Source organism: Mauremys reevesii, linkage group 4, assembly GCF_016161935.1.
Source record: "Mauremys reevesii isolate NIE-2019 linkage group 4, ASM1616193v1, whole genome shotgun sequence".
NCBI lineage: Eukaryota > Metazoa > Chordata > Testudines > Geoemydidae > Mauremys > Mauremys reevesii.
Window position 1 is genome coordinate 93853061 of NC_052626.1, and position 22768 is coordinate 93875828.

Below are 22768 nucleotides of genomic sequence, written 5' to 3' on the forward strand. Positions count from 1 at the left end.
ATAAGGGTGAGACAACTGCATGTGTGTAACTTTACTCAGGTGAGTAAAGTTATATGTATGCAATTAATATTTGTCACAAGTGACGGCAAAATCTGTCTCTGTACATCACACTGAATAACCCTTTAAAAAAAAAAGAACCAGTTCTGTAAATTATACCATAAACAGTTTTTTTTAAAAAAATAACCTAAATGCCTCTCAAGCTGAGATAGTGTCAAATTTCTGCCTGGAGCAAACTTTAACAGCCCCATTGTAGAGACTCCTCAAGGGGAAAGAATGACTCACAGTGTCACAGAGTTTAAGGCCACCAGCTCATCTAGTCTGACCTCCTGTATATCACATGCCACCAGCATCTACACACTGAAGCCAACAGCTGACACTTAGAACAAAGTACTACAGTCCACAGAAGACAGTGCCACAGAGAGAAAATAGGAAGGAAGGTGAAGAAACCCAAAAGTCACTGCCAATCTGACCTAGGGGAAAATTCCTTCCTGACCCCACATATGGCAATCTGTTAGACCCTGAGCCTGTGAACGAGAACCTGCCAGCCAAGCACCTGAAAGAGGGAATGCTCAGTGCCACCTCTGAGCCCTGGCCCACCCCATCCAGTGTCCCATCCAGTGTCCCATCTCCAGTTGTAGCTATCCCTGATTTTAAAAACTTCCTAGAATACATGGGATGGGGGGAGAGAATCCCTTCCTGAGCCCTGCCGATGGCCAGCTGAAACCTTGATGTCTGAGTTTAAGACATAACCCAGAAGTGAGCCCCAGGGCAGTTGAACCTGCCCCCTACTGTCACAATCAACCCTGTCATACAATTATACTCTGAAATTTGTCCAGCTCTCTTTTAAAGCTAATTAAGGTGTTTGCCCCCACATCTCCCACTGGGAGGCTGTTCCAGAACCTGATAGTTAGAAACCTGCTTCTAATTTTCATCCTGAATAACTATTTCATGGCCAGTTTATATCCACTTGTTCTTGTGCCAACATTGTCCTTTCATTTAAATAGCTCTTTGCCTTCCCTGGTATTTACCTCCCTAATGTTTTTATAGTGAGCAACCATAACCCTTCTCAATTTTCCTTGTGTTAGACTAAACAAGCCAAGCTTGTCCAGTCTCCTCTCATAGGATAGGCCCTCCATTCCCCTGATCACCCTAATATATCTTCTTTGCACCTGTTCCAGTTTAAATTCATCGTTCTTGAACATGGGTGATTAGAACTGTACACAGTGTTCCAAATGAGGTCTTAGCAGTGCCTTGTACAGTGGCTTTCATACTTCACTAACTCTACTGGAAATGCCTTGCCTAACATCACATTTGCCTTTTTCGCAGCAGCATCACATTGGTGGCGCCACGTCATCCTGTGATAGACCCATGTCACTCTCCTCCTCTGTTGCTTCCAACTGATGAGCCCTCAGCTTGTAGCAGAAATTCTTATTTTGACCCTGCACTTTCTTCTATTGAATTTAATTCCATTTCTAACACTCTAGTCTTCAAGGTCATCCTGATCTTTCTATATGTAATTCCAATTCTCCTCTGTATTGATGATGCCTCCCAACTTTGTATCATTAGCCAATTTCATTAGCACATTCCTACTTTTTGTGCCAAGGTCATTAATGAAAATATTGAATAAGATTGGTCCCATGACTGATGCTTGAGAAACTGCACTTGTAGCCTCCATCCAGTCTGACAAGTCACCTTTTAGCACAACCCGTTACCTTCTGCCCTTTAGCCAATTCCTTGTCCACAGTACAATGCTTGCCCATCTTCCCTAATTTAACTAATAATTTCCCATATGGTTCCATGTCAAATGGTTAATGCAGCTCACATATATTAGATTTACTGCACTTCCCTTATCTAAAAAGTCAGTTATTTTCTCAAAGATTGGAATCAAGTTAGTCTGGCATGATCTACCTTTGGTAAGCCCATGTTGAATTACATCCCCTTTATCATTTACCTTCACAATGTGTTCTAAAACCTTGTATACTACTGAGGTCAAACTAACAGATCTGTAATTGCCTGGTTCACATTTTTCCCTTTCTTAAATATACGTATGATGTTAGTCAGTCATACGGTACTACTCCCAAATAGATAGACTTATTAAAAATTCTTGCAACTAGACTAGCAATTTCATGTGCCAGTTCTTCCAGGATTCTGTGATGAAAATTATCCAGTACCTCTGATTTGAGTCCATTAGGTTTCTTAAGTTTTTCTTCCACCCCCAAATGTGGTAATTTCCATTTTTAGACACCCTTCACCATGCACATGTTCCATATTATCATTGCTATTGAAAACTGAGGCAAAGTATTCATTTAGGTTTTGGGCCACACTTGGTACCTAGATTATCGTTAATCTCCTTCCCGTCCGCACTGCAGACCAACCCAGCCTCATCCTTCCTTGTTTTCTGTTTATAGCTATAATTTTATTTATTTTAATTTCTTTGAGCTAATTCAGCTTGACTTTTGATGATTCTCATTTTTCCCTACCTTTTGTAACCTCCACATTGTAGCTTTCTTGCTGATCAGCCCCTTTTTCCATTCCCTATAGGCTCTCTGCTCATGCCTAATAACTTTTTTGATGTGATTATTCATCCAGCTGGGTATGGAGCCTTTTCCTAGAAGTTTTTTCCCCTTTCTTGGGATGCAAATTTCAGATGTTTTGTGCACAGCTGATTTGAAGAAATTCCTAGCCTCCTCCACATTTAAGTCCTTGAGCTCTTGAGTCCAGCTGACTTCTTCAACCCATAATTTCCCAAAGTCTGCCCTTTTGGAAAAAAAAATCATAGTTAACAACCTGGTTCTGATTATCCTTCCATTTAATTTAAATGGAATAAACTCAGGATCACTTGATCCAAGGTTATTTCGTATTACCAGCTGTTCTAGGATGTTCTCACTACTTACTAAAACCAAGTCTGAAATAACGTCATCTCTTGTTGGTTCAGTGATGATTTGATGAAGAAAACTGTCATCTAACACATCCAGGAATAAGTAGACCTTACCAGTATTAAGGTATCAACAGACGGCTGACCATAGTTTTGAGACTGTTACTTGCACAATATACAATAGGGCAGTGTTTCTCAAACTTTTGTACTGGTGACCCCTTTCACTCAGCAAGTCTGAGTGCGACCACCCCTTATATATTAAAAACACTTTTTTATATATTTAACACCATTATAAATGCTGGAGGCAAAGCAGGGTTTGGTGTGGAGGCTGACAGCTCGCGACCCACCATGTAATAACCTCGCGACCCCCTGAGGGGTCCCAAACCCCAGTTTGAGAACCCCAGGAATAGGGAATCTGTCATAAACAAACTAGCTACTCACTGACACAGTAACTGCTATTCACCTGAAGTGCATCAAAGCCAACAATACATTATTTTCACTGTAATAATAGCTGCATCCAACAAAAAATAAAACATCTGGAAAAAAATTAAAGAGCTGTACGAACATGACTAACCTGTTGATAACAAGCAACTGAAAGCAGCAAAAAGCATATAAAACATAAAATCATTAGTAGCTAAAGCACGAAAAAGAGGAAACCAGGTTCATGCTGATAAACTGCTTGAATTATGTATTTTCTCTAACTGACTTGCCAATATAGCAAACTGGGGTGAGTGGAAAGGGATGTCATTTGGAATCTCATCTGGTCTACACCATCCAGGCGGGAGAATTATTTGTTTTGGAGGGTTTGTTTTGATTGTTTTGTGACAATTACAAGGTGGCTTGGTTTTTTGGGAGGTGGGTTGCTTTGAAATTCATTTTAATTTGAAAGATCTTTAAAGTAAACCACTCTTTCCTGAGTAGTTCCTCCTTAAAGTAATATTTAGGCATTTGTCTGCCACCAGAATGGATGCAGTCTGGAGACAGTCCTCACCATATGAAGAGTTCTTGTATCAGGAAGACATTTTAATTGCATAACAACTTTATTAAACCTACACGCTTTTGAACAATGCTACCTATTCTTACATGCCAGTAGATGGCATTTTATGCCACATCCATATACACATATATACAGTTAAATATATATTATGTATAGCAGTACACTCAGGAACAATTCAAGAGGGTTGACAACCATGCAAGTTCTGCTATGATGAATAGTATGGTCTAATAGATAATGTAAAATAATATGGGTTTTACACAGTAAATGCTATGGAACATAGTGGTTGCATTCATCCAGTTATAGAATATCTGTTAACTAGAGAGGCCTGAGTACCTGTACTCCTAAATATTGCATTCTGTGAACCATATTTTGCATTCAGATAAGCACTCTAGGCAAATTTTTCAGACTCACCCAACTGATTTAGGCCTGGTCTACATACAAGAGTTGGACAGCTTTTACTATACTAGTCTGGTTAAAATAGTACAATCCTTCTAGAATGTACGTGTATATATATTGAATATACAATCACGTATGCATGTACATTTTTAAAACCATTTTGTTGAGCAGCTTTAGCATCTCCATACTTCAGAGCAAGAGCTTGAAAATTTGCAGGAGGGTCACCCTAATGTCAGGGATATGCCCTTTTCTCCTTCAGTGAAAAACACCTAAATATGAACAAGTTACAAGCCTTTGAAAAAATCTTAGTTCGCATATGGTCAGTAAAGCCTTGTTAGAATTTGGTAGATAAATTCTCTGAAGATTCTCTCTGCAATGGACATGCCCACAGAGGAACAATGATTGACTCAGACAAGGAGAGAGGGAGTGGAAGCAGGGGAGGAAGAAGAGGAAGACTACAAGTAGGATGGGGAGCCCCGGGTGGGGGCAGGAAGACTAGGGTTGGCTTGATTCATCCCCATAGCACCATCTATCCTGTGCACTGAGAATACGGTTGCCCTAGAATTTCTAACTTTTGAGTCCTTGACTTTTCAACCTTAACATTCTGTTAACATAGTGCTTTACATTTTGAACAGTGAATCTATTTAGAACCAGATATTAGTTTATAAGGATATTGGCTGGCCCTTGCCACTTAGAGGCATTCACAACACCAAATTAGTGTCCAGGCTCCCTGTACAATGCATGGGGTTGCAACTGAGCTGTCTGCCTCCCATGTGCCCCTTTGTGGCCTAGGGTAACACAGCACGCAACCTGCCTCAGTTTCCCCTCTTGGACTGTTTAATTAAAACTTTTCATCTGGTCTTTTCTTAGTCAAAAATATCCCTCCTTGGAGATTGGAGTTTAATTTGACTTATTATTTTATGTTAATAAACCCAAAATCCAAAACAAAGGTTTCTCTTCTTCCTCGCAGGCCTTCCTGCCTTGAGAGCATTGTGGTCCCTCCCCTCCTTGGACAGGGTCTCTCCCAGGCCTCTCTGCCATGGGCAACTCACCTGGTCTCAGTGTTTTCCCTGCCAAAGGCTTTCCTCAGTCTCTGCCACAACTTCCTAAACTTCCCTCTTCCTGCTGCCCCTTATTGTTGAGTCACCCAATTCCTCTCTGCTGCAGCTCCTTCAGCAATTAAGACTTCCTGGCCCAAAACCCTCCAGCCATTAAGAGCAACCCACCCTGGTACACAGAGACTTGGGGATTCACAGAACCAGCATGCTGAGGGGGGGAGCCATGTAAGCTAGCCAGTAGGAAATGCCGAGGAGAGGTGTGAGGCTTAAGCCCTCTCCAGCCTGGAGTTAGGCACCTATCTCTGCTCAGGATTCTCAGTCATGTACTCTCTCCTGGAATTAGGTGCCTAAGCCAGATCAGCCCTTTCTCAAGAAAAAACAAGGAGGAGATGTCCCCCCCCATACTCTTTAGCCCAGTGGTTAACATACTCGGGTGAGGGCCCAGTTCCAGTCCCTGCTTCAGTGCATACTAAAGTATTTCATAAAAAGTAGAAAGGCTTCAACAGGAATGACTGAGACACCCACCCCAGAGTACCATGGAACCCGATGAGTAGGGCACTCACATGGGATGTGGGAGACCTGGGTTCAAGTCCCTGCTCTGAATCAGGCAGAGTGGGAATTTGAAACTGGATCTCCCACACCCAGGGTGAGTGTTCTAATCCCTGCAGTTTAGCATATAAAGGGGCTGGGGGCACTCCACTTCATCTTTCTCCTCCTCATTTTGTGCAAGGCCCAAGCCAGTAGGTGTACTCTTGGGTGGCTTTAGAGCTTGCCTACCACATTGCACCCTGGAAGGGAATGCCTAGTTTGTGAATCCTGATGGATTTTAGGCATGATTTAGGTGCCATGTGGTGACATGACTCAGCCAGCTGTGTGTGTGCCCCGCGGCAGAAATGTAGGTATCTAGGGTACTTTACCAGTTGACTTAAGTGCCTACAGCCTTAGGCAGCAGCTGAGTTTGGAGGGCCGGGGGTTGAATGACATTAGTGCCTAAATGTTGGACTTAGGTGCCTAAAGTGGCAGTCAGGTGCCTGTGTCCCCCCTTGTGAACCAAACTGTTCCATTGGCTGGGAACAGCGAACCTCAGCCACGGGGAGCTGAGGGGCTCCATGCCTGCAGATGCTCCAAGTAAGCAAAACATCCCGACCCGCCAGCGGCTTACCCTGATGGCTGGGAGCCAAAGTTTGCCAACCCCTGAAATATAGAGTCAGCTTATGAAAGGGTCATACAGTTTTTGCTATTTTTACCTAACCATCTTGGGTTGGGGGTTCGGCCTATAAATGAATGGGCTAATGAACGAGTATATACGGTACCCCTCTGCTAATATTTCTGGATCTTGCATGATTGGATTTCACTTTTATTGGAGAGCTAGAGCATGCATTACTTTAACTATTTTTATTTGTATTTCTAGAGATCTTTGGGTTTTCCTTATTTCCAAATCTTTGCTCTCTTATTATCTTCTACGGTTACATTGAGCAGTGTAACCTAATATTTGGCAAGAACCAATATCTGTCAATCCAGTATGAGTGCAGAAACCTTTCACAAAATTGTATGGTATAGTATTAAAGAAAAAATAAATTCACAGTTTGGGAATGCTCTGTAAGAAACAAGGCCAGACAGAGTTGCTTGTTTCTATGGCAACAGTAATGTGCTTAGCTCAGCTATTTTCTCCTTTTATCATTTTAGAGATAGCTGGTATGAAGCCAGTGCAGAAACGTTTCTTTAATGTTGTCAAAAATAGAAGAGTTCTCCCCGACCCTCAGTCTACTGAGATATAGTGATGCATAAAGGAAGGGCTATCTGATGTACAAAAGAATAGATAGGGGAAGAGTTCTGCACTGTGACTTGTGATAATACAAAGGCAAAGACATAAACCTTTTTTCTGACTGTAAAAGAATTATGATGGTTTCAGCTTTACATTTGGCTAATGCAAAACAAAAGCACGATCTCAGTAATCCTTACTGTGAGACTATTATACAGTATAGCTCTAGTTTTAAAAACCCTAAGTGGAAGAATCAGCCCGTGATACCCTGCTCTCGACACTAAAACTTTCTTATTGCATTAGTGGTTGCTCTTACAAATATATTGGGCTTTGAAGGTACACAAGCCCAGATGCTCCAAAAATATTAAGTGCCTAACTCCCATTGAAAACTTTTTTTGAAAATTTTGGGGTTTTTCAAATTTGAAGGTATTTTTAATGGAAATTTGTTATTGTAAACCAAACCATTTGATAAATGTTTGTAGGAAATTTTCTTAATTATTTTTTTTAATTTCCCACAGAAAACAATTGACATTTTTTGAGCAGCTGTAATCATCAGTCTGTGTTTTAAATTGATATAAGCAAGGAAGTTTACACTCAAATCAGGTTTCAATTCCAAGTGTATGATACACTATATAACACCAGTTAGACTTTAGTGATACATAAGCACCTCTGGGTGAAATAAAGATAAAGTGAGAGATTTAATTACATGAATTTCAATTCTATTCTTGTTTTATGGTAGACCTAACAAGTATATTGTGTTATACTAATTTAACAGAGGGCTAAATGCTGCCATCACACCCAGGTCATTCCATTGATTTAATAGTACATATGAAGAGAGAGTCTAGCTCCCAATTCTTTTACATTTAATAATATTCGGTTGCATATTGTTACTGGAAGGCTGAGATAGTACACTGCGCATCTCTACAGTGGTGTTTCTGTAGATCCAGCAGTTTCACTGTTCACATGGCACTGTGAAGTACTATAATTACCCAATTCTTAATATTTATATTCCTGCACATTTATTCAATGTTATAAAGTGTAGTCCCTGGACCTTTCAATTAATTCAATGTACAGTTGATGTCCCTTGATGGGCTACGAAGCAGGTTCATTGCTGATGCCAGTCTGTCTGGGGAGTGCCACCCAGAGCCACAGCACAAGTTTGGAAATACAGATATACCACATAATACAAATGTGATAGAAACATATAAACAAGATTATCATACTTGGAAAATTATAACATTTTCACAGATACCTCACATGGCATATCTGGCACGATTTATTGCACTTTTATAATACTAGTGTCAATAATAATATCATAAAGTGTCCCACATATTTCATACAGCATAACACCATCATGATGACAGGAGTCCAGATAGGCAAAATTTGAGTGAGTGGCACTGCAACCCCATGAGCCAGGTCACAACTCCACTCACACAAATTTAGTCTAGTCAGGGGAGCAGGGCCAAACCTGAGCGGTGCTGCAACTCTGGAGATTGCCAAGCTCAGAGTGGAGAGCCTAGCCCAACCAGCCCCCTAGCACATGAGCTAAAGGAGATGCCACTATGAGGTGAGTGCCCAGCATGACCCAACCCCCCTGGGGGGATGGGCATGATCTGACTGAAACCAACCCAGGGCAGGGCTGTAACCAGGAGGAGGCAAGCAGGACAGCCACCCAGGGTGCAGAGCTCCTGGGGTGGCTCAGGCCCGCAATGCCAGGCAGCTCGGGCCAGCCCAGCAGGACAGGGGTTGAGGAGGGAGTGTCACCTCCTTCCCCTGACTGACCTCAGCGGGCCACTCATCCTGTCTGAGTGCGGGGGACACAACCAAAAAATGTGGGGGCACATGACGCTATGTGTACCCCCCCGCAATGTTGCCTCTGGAAGTTGGAGCAAATATGCTTGCACGCCCTGGATACTAAAATACCTAGTTACGGTTCTACCTCAGGGCCTGTACCACCAGACTATTTACCAGGTCACGACAGGCCATAAACATTTACAAAAGGATCATGAGCCCCAGAAGTTTGAGAACCACTGGATTAGACCTTAATCACAAAACCGTTCATCATAGTCATACAGGGAATTTGTGTCGTAAGTGTTGTGCAATTTACTGAGAGTTATGAAGTGTAATTGTTTGACAGATGGTCCAACACCCACAGCAACAAAGGCGTTATTCAGTCTCAGAAGATTGAGGAAGAATGTGTGTGTGTGTTTGTTGGGAGAGAAAACAATCCTATCAATCATTTTTGTCACAGCAAGCACATAAGGCAGTTCCACATCCCATCACTCAATTTTTATTTAAAATTCAAAAGTAGCTATGCAAAACTTACATTGACACATTTGAACACTAAAAACAAGATTTAATTGTGGGCAGAAGTGCAAAGAAACAAAGAAAAGCCCTAACCAAACCAGGAACAGTCACTATAAAAGAACTTTATTCAAATTCTTTGTGGAAATTAATGACCATCCAATTAAAATCTAATTTTAATCATATAATTCTGTCTTTTTCTTTGTATATTCCTCCTATCAGTAGTTACTATTGTATGATTATTTCCTGACCATCTGTTGTCTTTCCTTGGGCCAAAATAATTTCCATTTACAGTTTTCTGAATGATACTGTATATATTATCATATGTTTATATACCTTATTAATAATTCTACCTCATGACACTTTTTTTAAATAATCACTAGGTAACTGGAGCAAGAAAACACTTCCAGATCTTGCTTTTTTTAATTTAATACCAAACTGGAACATTTACACAATATTTATTTGTGCAAAATTTTGGTATTCTACCGTTCGCTAAATGGTTTTTAATTTAACACCTAAATTATGTTTCGTCTCTAGACTCTATTCTCAGACAGTTTAAAAAAAAAAAAAAGCTTGTGCAGGGTAGATGCTGCAAGAGCCTTTTGTAAATATTAGATGCGGAGTGAGGTGAAGTGTTTATAGCCTTAATAAAGGTAGTGAGATGCCTGACATCCTCAGAGATTACACAGGGAACAGGAGAATATAAAATATAATTGCAAGGTTTTAGCTATTTATAAAAGTGATTGTTCCTCAGATGAGAAGGAGTTCTAAATGCTGAGAGAACTTTTGTGGTAGCTCCAAATAAATCCTGCATTGTAGATATTGCAGCAGTCCCTTCAACATTCCTGGCTAAAGGAACACTCTTCAGCAATTTTGAATATTCAGGTTAAATCAAATTGACAAAAAATATTTTGGCTAAGCAATAAATATGTTTTCCTTGTGTTTTGAGAGATGCTATTGTAACCTAAAATACCCAATATTGTGGAAAATAAGTCGATAAAGAATGAAAGCAAAATAGGCAAAGTTAAGGTGCTTCCAATACAGGTCTTTATTAGGAATGTTCTCCTCAGGATATTAGCATTTAAACAGAATGATTGTTGGAGGCTTGTCTGGCCCTAACTAGAAAGGGTATACAAGCTTTCAGCCCCACTTCTTCATGGTGCGAAGTGAACTTAACAGACTAGAGAATCTGGACCTTTAGAGAAATGTAAAGAGGAATGAAAGTGTGGTTCTACATTCAATATGTAGCATGCAGTATTCATTTTGGCAGAATCAAGGCTGACCCATCAGGTTAAATTTAATAGTGATTATAAAGACTAACGACAACCCCCAAAATTATTGTGCCAGATTCTGAGCCTCTTTCTTACACTGGGAGGCGGGGACCAAATAGTCACACAAATTGTCACATTGGTTTCAGTGGGATACTCATGTGAGTATCCACTCACCAATATAAACAAGTGGTGTCACACTGTCTGGAGTGACTCAGCTGTGAGTGCCCTCCTCAGGGCAGACTGTCAGAAAACAGGGCAGACACCTCAAACTGATGCTGTGTTCTATAATTAGAGTTCTCCAAGCCAATAACAAATGTGAACTCCTGGATCACTGTACCAGTCTTACCAGAACGTCACAGACAAGTCCCCATTGACTCACCAGTCTATCTTGCCACCCAGACAAACTGGACTTTGTGCTAAAAGGTCACTTCAATCAAAATCACACCACATCAGGTTGCTCCGAGTCCCAAGATAGCAGTCATTTACCCCAGATCAGTTGGTACTCTAGATCTTACACCAAAGACAATGCTGGCAGCCAATTCTATAGTAAATTAACTACAGGTTTATTAACTAAGAAAAGGAAATGAGAGTATTGAGAGATTAAAGCAGGTAAAATATATATACAGGTGAGTCACAAGTCTTCTTCGAGTAGTGTCCGTATGGGTGCGCCACTGTAGGTGCGGCAGCACCTCCCATGCCTGGGAGCTGAAGCTTGAGCAACTTAGCTTTGCGGTGCCCATTGTCCACTGGAGCCAAAGGCAATTGCCCTGCTTGCTACCCCCTAATGCCAGCCCTGGCTTTTAGATGCAGAAAAACAGTTGTTGTGGCACAGCTGGGCCATAGAGTTTTATAGCATGTTGGAGGGGCCTCAGAAGGAAAAAGGGTGAGAACCCCTGCACTATTATACTTCAAAATGTGAAACCAAAAGTTTGGGCACAATTCAGTGCTTCCTTATACTGAGTTGACTTCTTTGGGACTATTTGCAGACTGAGGTGTTACTCAGTGTAGTAGTGGCAGAATCTGTCCCTCGTTTTGTGAGGTTGTTAAAAACAGTCAAAGCCTTCATTTCAGAACAGATTTCTGCAGGGGCGGCTCTAGGCACCGCTCTGCCGGTCGCCGCGCGGGACCGGGGACCTCCCACAAGCAAGCCGACGAAGGCAGCCTGCTTGCCATGCTTGGGGCGGCAAAATACCTAGAGCTGCCCCTTGTAATGTTAAGGAGAGGGTCACACACTCAATTGTATAGCCAATTCTCTCAGCTAGTTGAAGTCCAATGTTTTTGAGTGTCAATGTTTTTATCAACCTCTTTTGGAAGCCTGAAAGGTAAGCGACCAAGAGTTTGTGCAGCCTTATTTTATAACCTTTACTATGAAACAAAATTGCCAAAGCCTTACTGTTACCTCCTTTGAGTTGGGCCTGTGGGAGACAATGTTGATAACAGCTTAGCATTAAATACTTTTCTTCCTCTTTATATGGGTGTCAGTCATATTTCATTGACTCCATGTTCACCTTTTTCGAATTGTTTACTTTTGCTGAGTCTTCTGGGGCACATCCCTGTTCAAATTATTCAGCAGGTTAAAGGTTCACCTGCTTTGGAAACTTCTGAAGCTCTGCTTAAATGCATTCTCCAAGCAGGCTGTGACTATGAAATGCTATCTTGATGTTGTGTCAGTATCTGCTGATAAAAATGCTGTGTTTTTCCTTTTTATGCTTTTCTTCTACATGGTTTTCTGAACTCTTGTCCTAATATGCTGCCTTATTTGTTCTGTCTGCTTCTGGGTTTTAGGATCAGTGTTTTACACTCAATTCCAGCCCTTGTTCATTTGCTTCATTTCCTTTCTTCTCATGAAGAGGTTTTTTTTTCCTGGTACGTGATTCCAGGATGTCATGCTCTTTAAGTTTTAGTCAATAAAAACTGATTTAGTGTAGGTGCTGCTGGGAACCATAGAGCTAGCAGTTCAAGAACAGCAATATGTGAAATGTGCTTCCATTCACACAGTGGCATTTGTGTTAGTGAAAAATCAACCACCACTCTGAATAAACACCTCTTTCAACCAGTCACTTGGGGGCTGTCCTCCTGAAGAAACAAGAGTATTTGAATACAAAGATGCCTGTTTTGTTGACTGTGCCTCTAGTATAACGGGTAATTCTTTTATAGTGTCCAGTGGACATCCAGTTTTCCTTGTCTCATGATCAGCTAATTCCCCCCACATGCCACCTACAGAAGAATGGCAGAGTGTCTATATTGATGTATTAGCACAAAGTGATGTTTCTGTAGCTACTGCCATGCTTTTATTCTGGATACCATGATTCACCGGATTTAATCGCTCTCTAAATTCCAATCCAAGGGATACTGGAGGCAAACTTCTTACAAATAGTTTAGTCCAAGTACTGGATAGCTCCATGGATAGGTCATGGGGTAAGGAGGACCCTTTCACCTTTAGCTTGCTGGTGTGCTGCCAAGAGACACAGAAGAAAGTATCTACTGAGGACTGCTAATGTATTGCTAACTGATTCCCAAGAAGCTGTTACATATGGTGTGAAGAGTCACAATCAGCCTAGGACTTCTAGATATGCAGTCTCCTAGTAACTGCATTACTAGAGTTGACACTTTGATTTATTTAGCACTGCTCAAGTTCTTTTCCTAGGGGATATCTAAGCAGTTTCTTCAGTGTTGTGTTTCAGTCTGTGCTGTAATAGGGACTTGTAAGTTGCCATTGGGCGCTCACATTCACGTATCTTATCCGTGTTTCTGAGGTAGTTCTTTTTGGTGAGTTGTCTGACATGATGCACATAGTTTCCTAGTTGTGTAAAACCAGAACAGTCCATGAGCCCTTCATGCTTAGAATTGGTTTGACACTACTGTCATTACATCCTGTAACTACCATATGTTAAAAAGTTATATTGTAAACTGTAAAACTTTTTCAAAAATGTGTCAGAGAAGGGAGAAAACACACCAAACCCACAGAAATACACTCAAATATCCACGCTGAGGAAGTGGGGAAATTTTTCTGAGTAGCAAAAAATTCCCTCTGCCAATGAAGGCATGCCATGAGGATTACACCTCACCACCAGGGCTGCCCGGGGTGGGGGAAGTGGGGCAATCTACCTCAGGCCCCGGGCCCCACAGGGGCCCCCACGAGAATATAGGATTCTATAGTATTGCAACTTTTTTTATGGAAGCGGCCCCCAAAATTGCTTTGCCCCAGGCCCCCTGAATCCTCTAGGCAGCCCTGTTCACCACTTGGAGTGCCAGTGACAGGGTGAGGGGCAGGGGAATAGGACCCCTTACTCACCATTCAGGAGTGGCAGCAGAGGCCCCTTTGCCTCCGGCTCAGCAGGGAGAGCAGCAGGGCTGTCTCCCAGTACTTACAGCCTGACTGCTAGTGTAGCTAGCTGTGGAGAGAAAGGGCTGGGCTCACTGTACTCTTCTGCTCCTGACACACCCACAGACCTCTGCTAAGGTGGTGTTGATTGAGCATCCCAAAATAATGGGTCTTGGAGTTAATGCCCCATAGAAATGCATGGTGCAGTTCATATCTCAGAACTATTATTTCAGGCTCTCTGCACACTCAGGTAGATATCTCTGCATCAGTTACACTCAAATCATGTTTTTAAGTTTTTCTTCATACCTGTCAGGGCTCGGAATTTACCTTTTGTTTAAATTAAATCTCTGAGTCTGATGTAGTCATGTGACTCTAGGAGCTGGGCCCTAGGAACAGGTCTGAATGCTGATGCCTTAATCCAGCCCTGTCAATAACCCTAGAGAGGTAGAGGCACCAGCTATTACAAATTACAAAACTGACAAATACCCCTTTTAGCTGATTACATTCCATAGACTCAACCAGTTTTCCCCAGATAGTATTGGGTGACTCTGCCACCTGAGCTGGAAGTCCTTTCCAATTTAATAACTGTCATAACAATCTTACACGACTTGTTCTCCCCTTCCCATTCTACCCTCCCACTTACTCACACTGGCATCATTCTTTAGCCACAACCAAAATGGAGGCTGTGACATTTATCAAGGAACCATAATCACCTCAACATCACTAAAGTTTCTTAAGATTGTCAGGTTTCTCTCCAGTGCTGCAGCAAAAGCAACTGACACACTTTTGACTTTGCTCATAATGCTTAGATGAAAGGTAATATTATTTTAGATTCTCAAGTCCCTGAGGCACGGGGTGTATCACCATCTGTGTTTGGTACATCTTCGAGCACACTGTCAGCATTCAATAAATAACAAGACTGTAAGTGAAAGCTGTTAACATTAGCTCCGCCTTTTTCTTGTGTTTGCGGTCAGCAAAGTCATACCCGCTCAGTCCCAAAGACGTCAGTTCCCTGCTCATCCTCTTGTTTCCTTCATATTCTAATAGAGTAAGAAAACAAGACCAACTATCAAAAATATACCTTTGGTGTAGCAGGTTTTGTCCTGTATAATATTGTTTTTCAATATTTCCGTCCAGTATTCATGATTCCTCCACACTCAAAATCATTTCCTCTCACCAAGCTCTCAGTGTCCCTGTAAATGCTAGTACACATAGCAGTCAGGGGCGGCTCCAGGCCCCAGCACGCCAAACGCGTGCTTGGGGCGGCATGCTGCGGGGAGCGCTCTGCCGGTCGCCGGGAGGGCAGCAGCCAGCCAGCCTTTGGCGGCATGCCTGCGGAGGGTCCGCTGGTCCCGCAGCTCCGGTGGACCTCCTGCAGGCATGCCTGCGGAGGGTCTGCTGGTCCCGCAGCTTTGGTGGAGCCACAGGACCAGTGGACCCTCTACAGGCATGCCTGTGGGAGGTCCACTGGAGCCGCGGGACTGGCGACCAGCAGAGCGCCCCCCGCGGCATGCTGCCGTGCTTGGGGCGGCGAAATGTCTAGAGCTGCCCCTGATAGCAGTAAGTGCAATTTTCCATTGGAGTGTCAGTATAACAAAAGAAAACTTTTAATAAAAGGGAGCAGGAACTCTGCATTAATTTGGGAAAACACAACAATGATTCCAAAGGAGACAAACCATAAATAAACAGTTATCTTGGACAGTAATCCTTTGTCTCACTTTCCCACCTTGCATTGTGAAACAGCAACAGATGACCCCAAAGGGGAACTCAAGCAATTACTCTGCTGCTTCCGCTGTCAGGGGTTCTCTGCCATCACTTGTAACTTGCTACTGCCTTTGCTGCTGCTATTTTTGCTGCTGTCACCTTCGCTGCTGTTCACCAACTTCTGTGCCGCCTCTGCTTCTAACTGTGATGCCATGTTCTGAGGTTCCACTACTTAGTCCAATTCTTAGTGTTTTCACCTCTTAGTGATTTCATTAGGTAATAAGGAACCTCACTTCTGCTGCATTCTCTGCACTGTGACACCGTCCCCATGTCCTAGACCTGCTCATCAGTGGTTTCAGCTCTAATCACTGAGCAGAACCAAGGACACTTAACTGGGTCTGACCAGCGCAGGAGGGTCAAATTGTATATAGAACTCTTTCAACAGCATCCAAGGTAAGAACACCTGTCCCCACCCCCCTCTGACTTTCACTTGGATGTTGCATTACTACCCCTGGCTTAGCGAGTAAGTTTTCATTTAGGGTGACCCCCTTAAAGACATACAATGAGGATAACATTTCACTACTCTTACATTCAAGAGTAAAGTGAATTTTAATCCCAAACAGCCAAAATTGGTCACCTAGGCAAAGTAGATGTGTTTATGCAAATATAGCATATCCTTTTCCTTCAGCACATCAATAGATGGCAGGGGAGAGCTCATTTACACCCTGGCTTACACCATTTTGGTTCCATCTGCTTCATTCAGAACACATAATTAACAGATTGTTTAGTGTTAAAACTATGGTAGAGTCTTACTGTGAAATGATTTATTTACATTATATTACAGTAATTCCTCGCTTAACGCTGTAGTTATGTTCCTGAAAAATGCAACTTTAAGCGAAACGATGTTAAGTGACTCCAATTTCCCCATAAGAATTACTGTAAATGGGGGGGGTTAGGTTCCAGAGAATTTTTTTTCACCAGACAAAAAAAACCTGTAGATATATACACACAGTATATGTTTTAAACAAGCAATTTAATACTGTTCACAGCTATGATGATTGTGAAGCTTGGTTGAGGTGGTGAAGTTAGAGGGTGGAAAAGGGAGGGATATTTCCCAGGGAATGCCTTGTTGCTAAATGATGAACTAGCACTCAGCTGAGCCCTCAAGGGTTAACACATTATTGTTAATGTAGCCTCTCACACAAGGCAGCACAAACACGAGGGAGGGGAGACAGCATAGCCAACAGAGACAGACACACACCTTGTGTGTGGGAGAGAGAGAGCAATGCACATTACCCCTTTAAGTAAGCTGACCCACTCTTAAGTGCATTGCCTTTTTAAGTGGATCAGGAAGTTGAGACAGCAGCTGCTGCCCCAAGCGTGCTCTCTCTCTGTCTCTCTCCCTCCACATCCCCTCCTGGGTCTATATGGAGAAGGGGTAAGCACGGTGCAGGAGCAGGGGGAAAGGGGACACCCTGACATTAGCATCCCCCCTTTCCCCTCCTGCAGAGCAAGCCGCAGTCTCTGGGAGCAGCTCCAAGGCAGAGGGCAGGAGCAGCACATGGCAGTGAGGGGAGGGACAGCTGAACGTGCTGGGCAGCTGCAGCACAGGGAACTTCAGGGAGCAGGTAGCTGATAGGGGGGGCTACCGGTCCACCCTGGTTACAAGCCTTCACCACTAGCCGCATCGAGCTGCTCTTCCTGCCAGCAGTGGACAAAGCAAGCAGTTCCCAAACAACGTTAAAATGGAGCATTGCAAATGAGCATGTTCCCTAGTTGATCGGCAATGTAACAACAAAACAACGTTAACCGAGATGACTTTAAGTGAGGAGTTACTGTACTAAGATCTTCTTTCAGTGATTTCATCATCCGTCGAAGAATAACAATGCCAGACCCATGAAGTGTAAGGATGAGAGTTTAGAAATGTGTGAAGTGAATTATTGTGTTAGCTTTTCACTTCTGGAGACATGGAGGCACATCTGACTACATTCATAAGTGAAGTGAAATAAAGTAAATTAAGGGTAACCATCAGGAAAATCTTCTAAATGATGAGATCTTTTTAAAGGTGAGACAACCATCCAAGGGAAGTAATGGAATTCTCATTGCATAAAAAATTAAAACTAGAAGGACCAACGCACTAGAAAGCAGACAGCAGTCCTACCCTTGCTCCCATATGAACTAGGTTCTTGTAGATCTTTTCCAGCTAACATTTGGTTTTTCCAGCTTGTGTGCTTTAGTGCAGTAAATAATTAGCACTATAATAAAATGCTTCAGATGTTTTGGTAATGCTGTGGATGGGAAGGACTTGGTTTCTAGTCAGTATTATAAAATCTTTATTTTTGTGGTCACTAGGAAGATTTAAAACTTTCCACTTTAGAAAGATGAGACATTACCCCCACTTACATATAGGCAGTGATCATGACCCATGTCTTGGAGTAGCCCGCCTCACCTTCTGAATGACAGTTTCTCTAGAAATAGTGTACAAATGTTGAATACTTTGGCAACATTATTAAAATATGGTCCAAATTTGCAATGAATATTCTACTACCAGTTATAAGTATCCATGACAAAATTAGGCAGTGGTAGGGAGGAACAAGCTCCACAAATAATTTTAATTCTGCACCTCAGATGATAAACTTTTAAAATGTCCAAGCTAATGTGTTATCAAAGGGAGGCCTTTAGCCCTAAAGTTCAGATCAGGAACTGTTGTGTCCCAGTGTCTGGTGTTCATATCTAGGGGTTTGGCTTGATCCATTGATAACACTGCTCTACAGCCAAAATGCTTCTGAAATAAATGTAGTCAAACTTTACTAATTCTGGGTCACTGAGAACGAAAATGATGCTTAAAATTGTTGATTGGCTCTAGTTTTCAAGTTATGCTATTGGGTCACTATATATGACCCTTGACTTGGGAATAGCAGAGGATAAGTGAGTTATAAAGGGAAGGGATCTCAATTTAAACCAGAAATGACTAAAATACATCTTTGACTGGATCTATGAATAAATCTATGACTGGGTTTGGACAGTACTTGCTTTTTAGGCAAAACAATGAATGATGCAATCTGAAGCTGGTATTGCGTCATACATGATATGAATTGCATCATGTTATTCCTAGAAGTCATGGATGATGCAATCATAACGAAGCTTACATCACTCTGCTGAACAAATTGCCCTATATCAGCTCTAGAAATCATACAATGTCGTGCTCTCTTATTTGTCAGTGTTTGATTTCGCAAAGGGACACATTTCTGTTTAGCCAAAGTGAGCAGAGATGCCTCGTACTTGTGTGAACAGTGCAGATAACTTCTGCTATGTTTGTGGTGAAGTGACTTTTGCATCACAAAAGCGCTGTATAACCACTATGGTTAAGAAAGCCTATCACCTTTATTTTGGCTGCAAAATTGGAGACCAGGACAAGAGGTGGGCCCCACACATATGCTGCAACACTTGTGCAACAAATCTTCACCAGTGGTTGAACAGGAAAAGGAAATCTATGCCTTTTGCAGTGCCAATGATTTGGAGAGAGCCAACAGATCATACCAGCAATTGTTACTTCTGCATGGTGCCTCCAGTTGGGAAAGGTGTGTCAAAGAAGAAAAAGTGGACTGTGCATTATCCAAACATTCCATCAGCTATACGCCCAGTACCCCACGGAGGAGGACTGCCAGTTCCTGATGCACCAGAATCATTCTCACTTGAGTCAAACGAGGAAGAGGATGAAACTTCTGGTCCTGAACCATCAATGTCACAGGACCCACATTTTCTCCCATCCGCCTCCTCTGAACCACACCTCATAACACAAGGTGAACTGAATGACCTTGTCAGGGATTTGGAACTACCCAAGAGTAAGGCAGAGCTGTTGGGCTCCAGACTACAGCAGTGGAATCTCCTGGCAGGTGATGTTAGGGTTTCCATGTTCCGTGACCGTCAAAAGGATCTTGTCCCAGTCTTCTTCATGGAAGGTGATCTTGTAGCCCGCAACAACATCGATGGTGTGATGGCAGCCCTCAACATCGTTCACGATCCAGATGAGTGGAGACTGTTCATTGATTCATCGAAGATGAGTCTTAAAGCTGTTTTACTGCATAATGGCAATGTTTTGCCATCAATTCCAGTTGGTCATGCAGTCCATATGAAGGAAACCTATGACAACATGAAACAACTTTTGAGGTGCATAAACTATGACCAACATCAGTGGCAGCTTTGTGGTGATTTGAAGGTTGTTGCTCTCTTGCTTGGTCTGCAGACTGGATACACAAAGTACTGCTGTTTTCTCTGCGAATGGGATAGTCGTGCAAGAGATTCCCACTACATCAAGAAAGATTGGCCACTCCGACAGTCATTGGAGCCTGGGATGAAAAGTGTTCAGCATCCACCACTTGTTGAATCAAGAAAGATTTTGTTACCACCCTTACACATCAAGCTGGGTCTGATGAAGAACTTTGTCAAGGCCATTGACAAAACACAAGCAGCTTTCAAGTACCTCCGTGGAAAATTTCCAAGGTTAACTGAAGCGAAGATAAGGGAAGGTGTCTTTGTTGGTCCTCAGATTCGTGAACTTCTTCAAGATGATGCATTTGACCATGCACTGCGTGGCAAGGAAAAGATGGCATGGAAAGCCTTCCAGTTAGTGGCAATAAATTTTCTCGGAAACTACAGGTTGTTGGTGGAAAACCTCCTCAAGGCATACAAAAGCCTTGGTTGCAACATGTCACTAAAGATACATTTTTTGCACTCTCATCAGATTTTTTTCCACCGAACTGCGGAGCAGTGAGCGACGAGCACAGCGAGCAATTTCACCAGGACATTGCAACAACGGAGAAACGCTATCAGGGCAAATGGAGCCCATCAATGCTTGCAGACTATTGCTGGACAGTGACAAGAGATGCTCCATTTAATGAATACAAGAGACAAGCCAAGAAGCGCCGAGTAGACACTGAATAGGACTAAACTATGTACATAAAAGTTTTTTGCCTTTTGTTTCATAATAAATTTTATTTATATAACCCTTTTGCTGATTTTTAAAGTGTTACATAAACAGGACAGGTGAAATATTATCATGTAAAGCAACCATAAACACATGAAAAGACCTAGGTTTACAATTTATGATTAAAACTCTACTATCTACACAATATACATAGACATAAAATGTAAAAACTTAAATGTCTTAGAAACAGTAGCCAATCAGTAGTTTTAATTGTCATATTTGAATTCAGCACATCAAAATACATAATAAATAGCACACTTTATCTCTGAAGCAGACGACTTCTCAAAAATTGCAGACCAGTGTAATGGGGCATGTCATGAAATTTGGATCTGGAGCAAAACTTTCCAAAAGTGCAAGTGTTTTGATTTGGGCTCATTTCTAGTTCCCATGTGTCATATGTATTCAAGAGCATTTTCTGTACTTCTGTCAGTGCATACCCTTATGCTACAGGAGCTCAGACTAGATGCATTGTCTTTCATTGAGACACTGGCTTTAAAGTGTATGAATCTCCTTGAGTAAGTTCCTCCAGCCAAATGGTTGGACATACCCCATGGTCTCTGTAGGGAGCCATGTTCTGTACTCTTCGGATAGAGTAGTCACTGCAATAATTTGTGGGTGTGGTTTTGTGTACAACATTCATATTAGTGCAATATATCAATGTGTTATTACGTGATACTGCCTAGAATTAAATCAAAGGGACAGAAAAAGTGTCTCTTTGTTATAGGGCTAAATTGTTCTATGGATAACAGTCATTTACAGTGATTTACCCAATGCAATGCAACAAATCAGTGGTACAGGCAGGATTAAAACCTAGGACTTCCCTCACCACCAGACCGTTCAGAAAATAACTGTCAGCTATAGTATGACCTATCATGGTAGTTTGCTTAGTCATGTCTCATAGTCTCATACACAATGTGGGCCAGATTCTGCACTGGTTTATGTTCTGGGCAGACACATTGTGGTAATTGACATTGGACTATGCAGTAGAGCTGGGCAAATAAGTGATTTTTCAGTTTAGTGGCCAAACAGGAAAACAAAATATTTGAGGCCTAACATTTTGTTCGACCCCAAACAAGTTTGTTTTGCTTTGAGAAGTGGTTTTACCCTTTGTTTGTTTGTTTGTTTAGTTGACTCTAGCTAAATTTCAAAAAGATTTGTTTCAAAACAAAAAGGCAAAACTTGTTGACTTTTTTGGAAATTTTGTTTTCCATTTTTTTCCAGCAAAAACAATTTGTTGAATTTGACTTGAACTCACTAATAGTTTCAGTCAACCCAAAATTGCATTTTTTGTGAATAAGCTATTTGTCAAAAAAAGAAATGCCTAGCTCTAATATGGAGGACTTACATCCTGTGCAATGAAGTACAAGAATATCAGCGAAGGATTTAGCACCACAGTGTGCGTATAAAAGCAAATAATAAATGATCAACCAACCTTACATAATATTGTACAATGGAATTTATCAGCTGTTTCCTGAAAAGTATGGTGGTGAAAGGCACCAACCTCTTTGCCTGTAAAATGGGCACAATAGCTACTTACCTACTACTACGATTCCTGTCTATTCTCTCAACAGTGATAATGGGACAAATGAAGTCTGTTCACCACTTTCTATCTTGTACCAGCTTCCTGGTTTTTTAAACTTTATACCTTTTTGTTCTGTCATTTTTCACCGTGTCTATCCAACACCTCTACAGTTTTCCTCCATTACTAGATCCTTATCACCAGGTATGGCATCCTTTCCAAGTCCATTCTTGCATGTCCAAGCCATCATAGTCATCTTTCTTGAATCTTCTGTATTAGCATTATTTCTTGCCCAAGCCATTTTCTTATTGTAACACTGACAAACCCCAGTTATCAGCGGCCAAATCGAACCTGGGGCCTCTGAAACTTAGTGAATGAGCTAAAAGCCATATGGCTCTTAGCTAAGGCTGTAGAGCAGACTCATTAATCTCTAAGTGGTCTCGGTGCCACTAGATGGGACAGAGCACCACACCCAGGTGGTGTGTGTGTTACATTATCACTTCATTTTTTATTTTCTGCTATCTTGAAACAATCAGTATTCTCCTCAGCTAGTTCATGTCTTCAGTTGAA

General features: G+C 41.9%; 1 protein-coding gene across 10 annotated transcripts in view; it reads left to right on the top strand.

Annotated features, from left to right (window-relative positions):
* The window catches only part of SPON1 (spondin 1), a 416250-nt gene that overhangs the window by 374278 nt on the left and 19204 nt on the right, over nucleotides 1–22768 (top strand). The window lies entirely within an intron of this gene.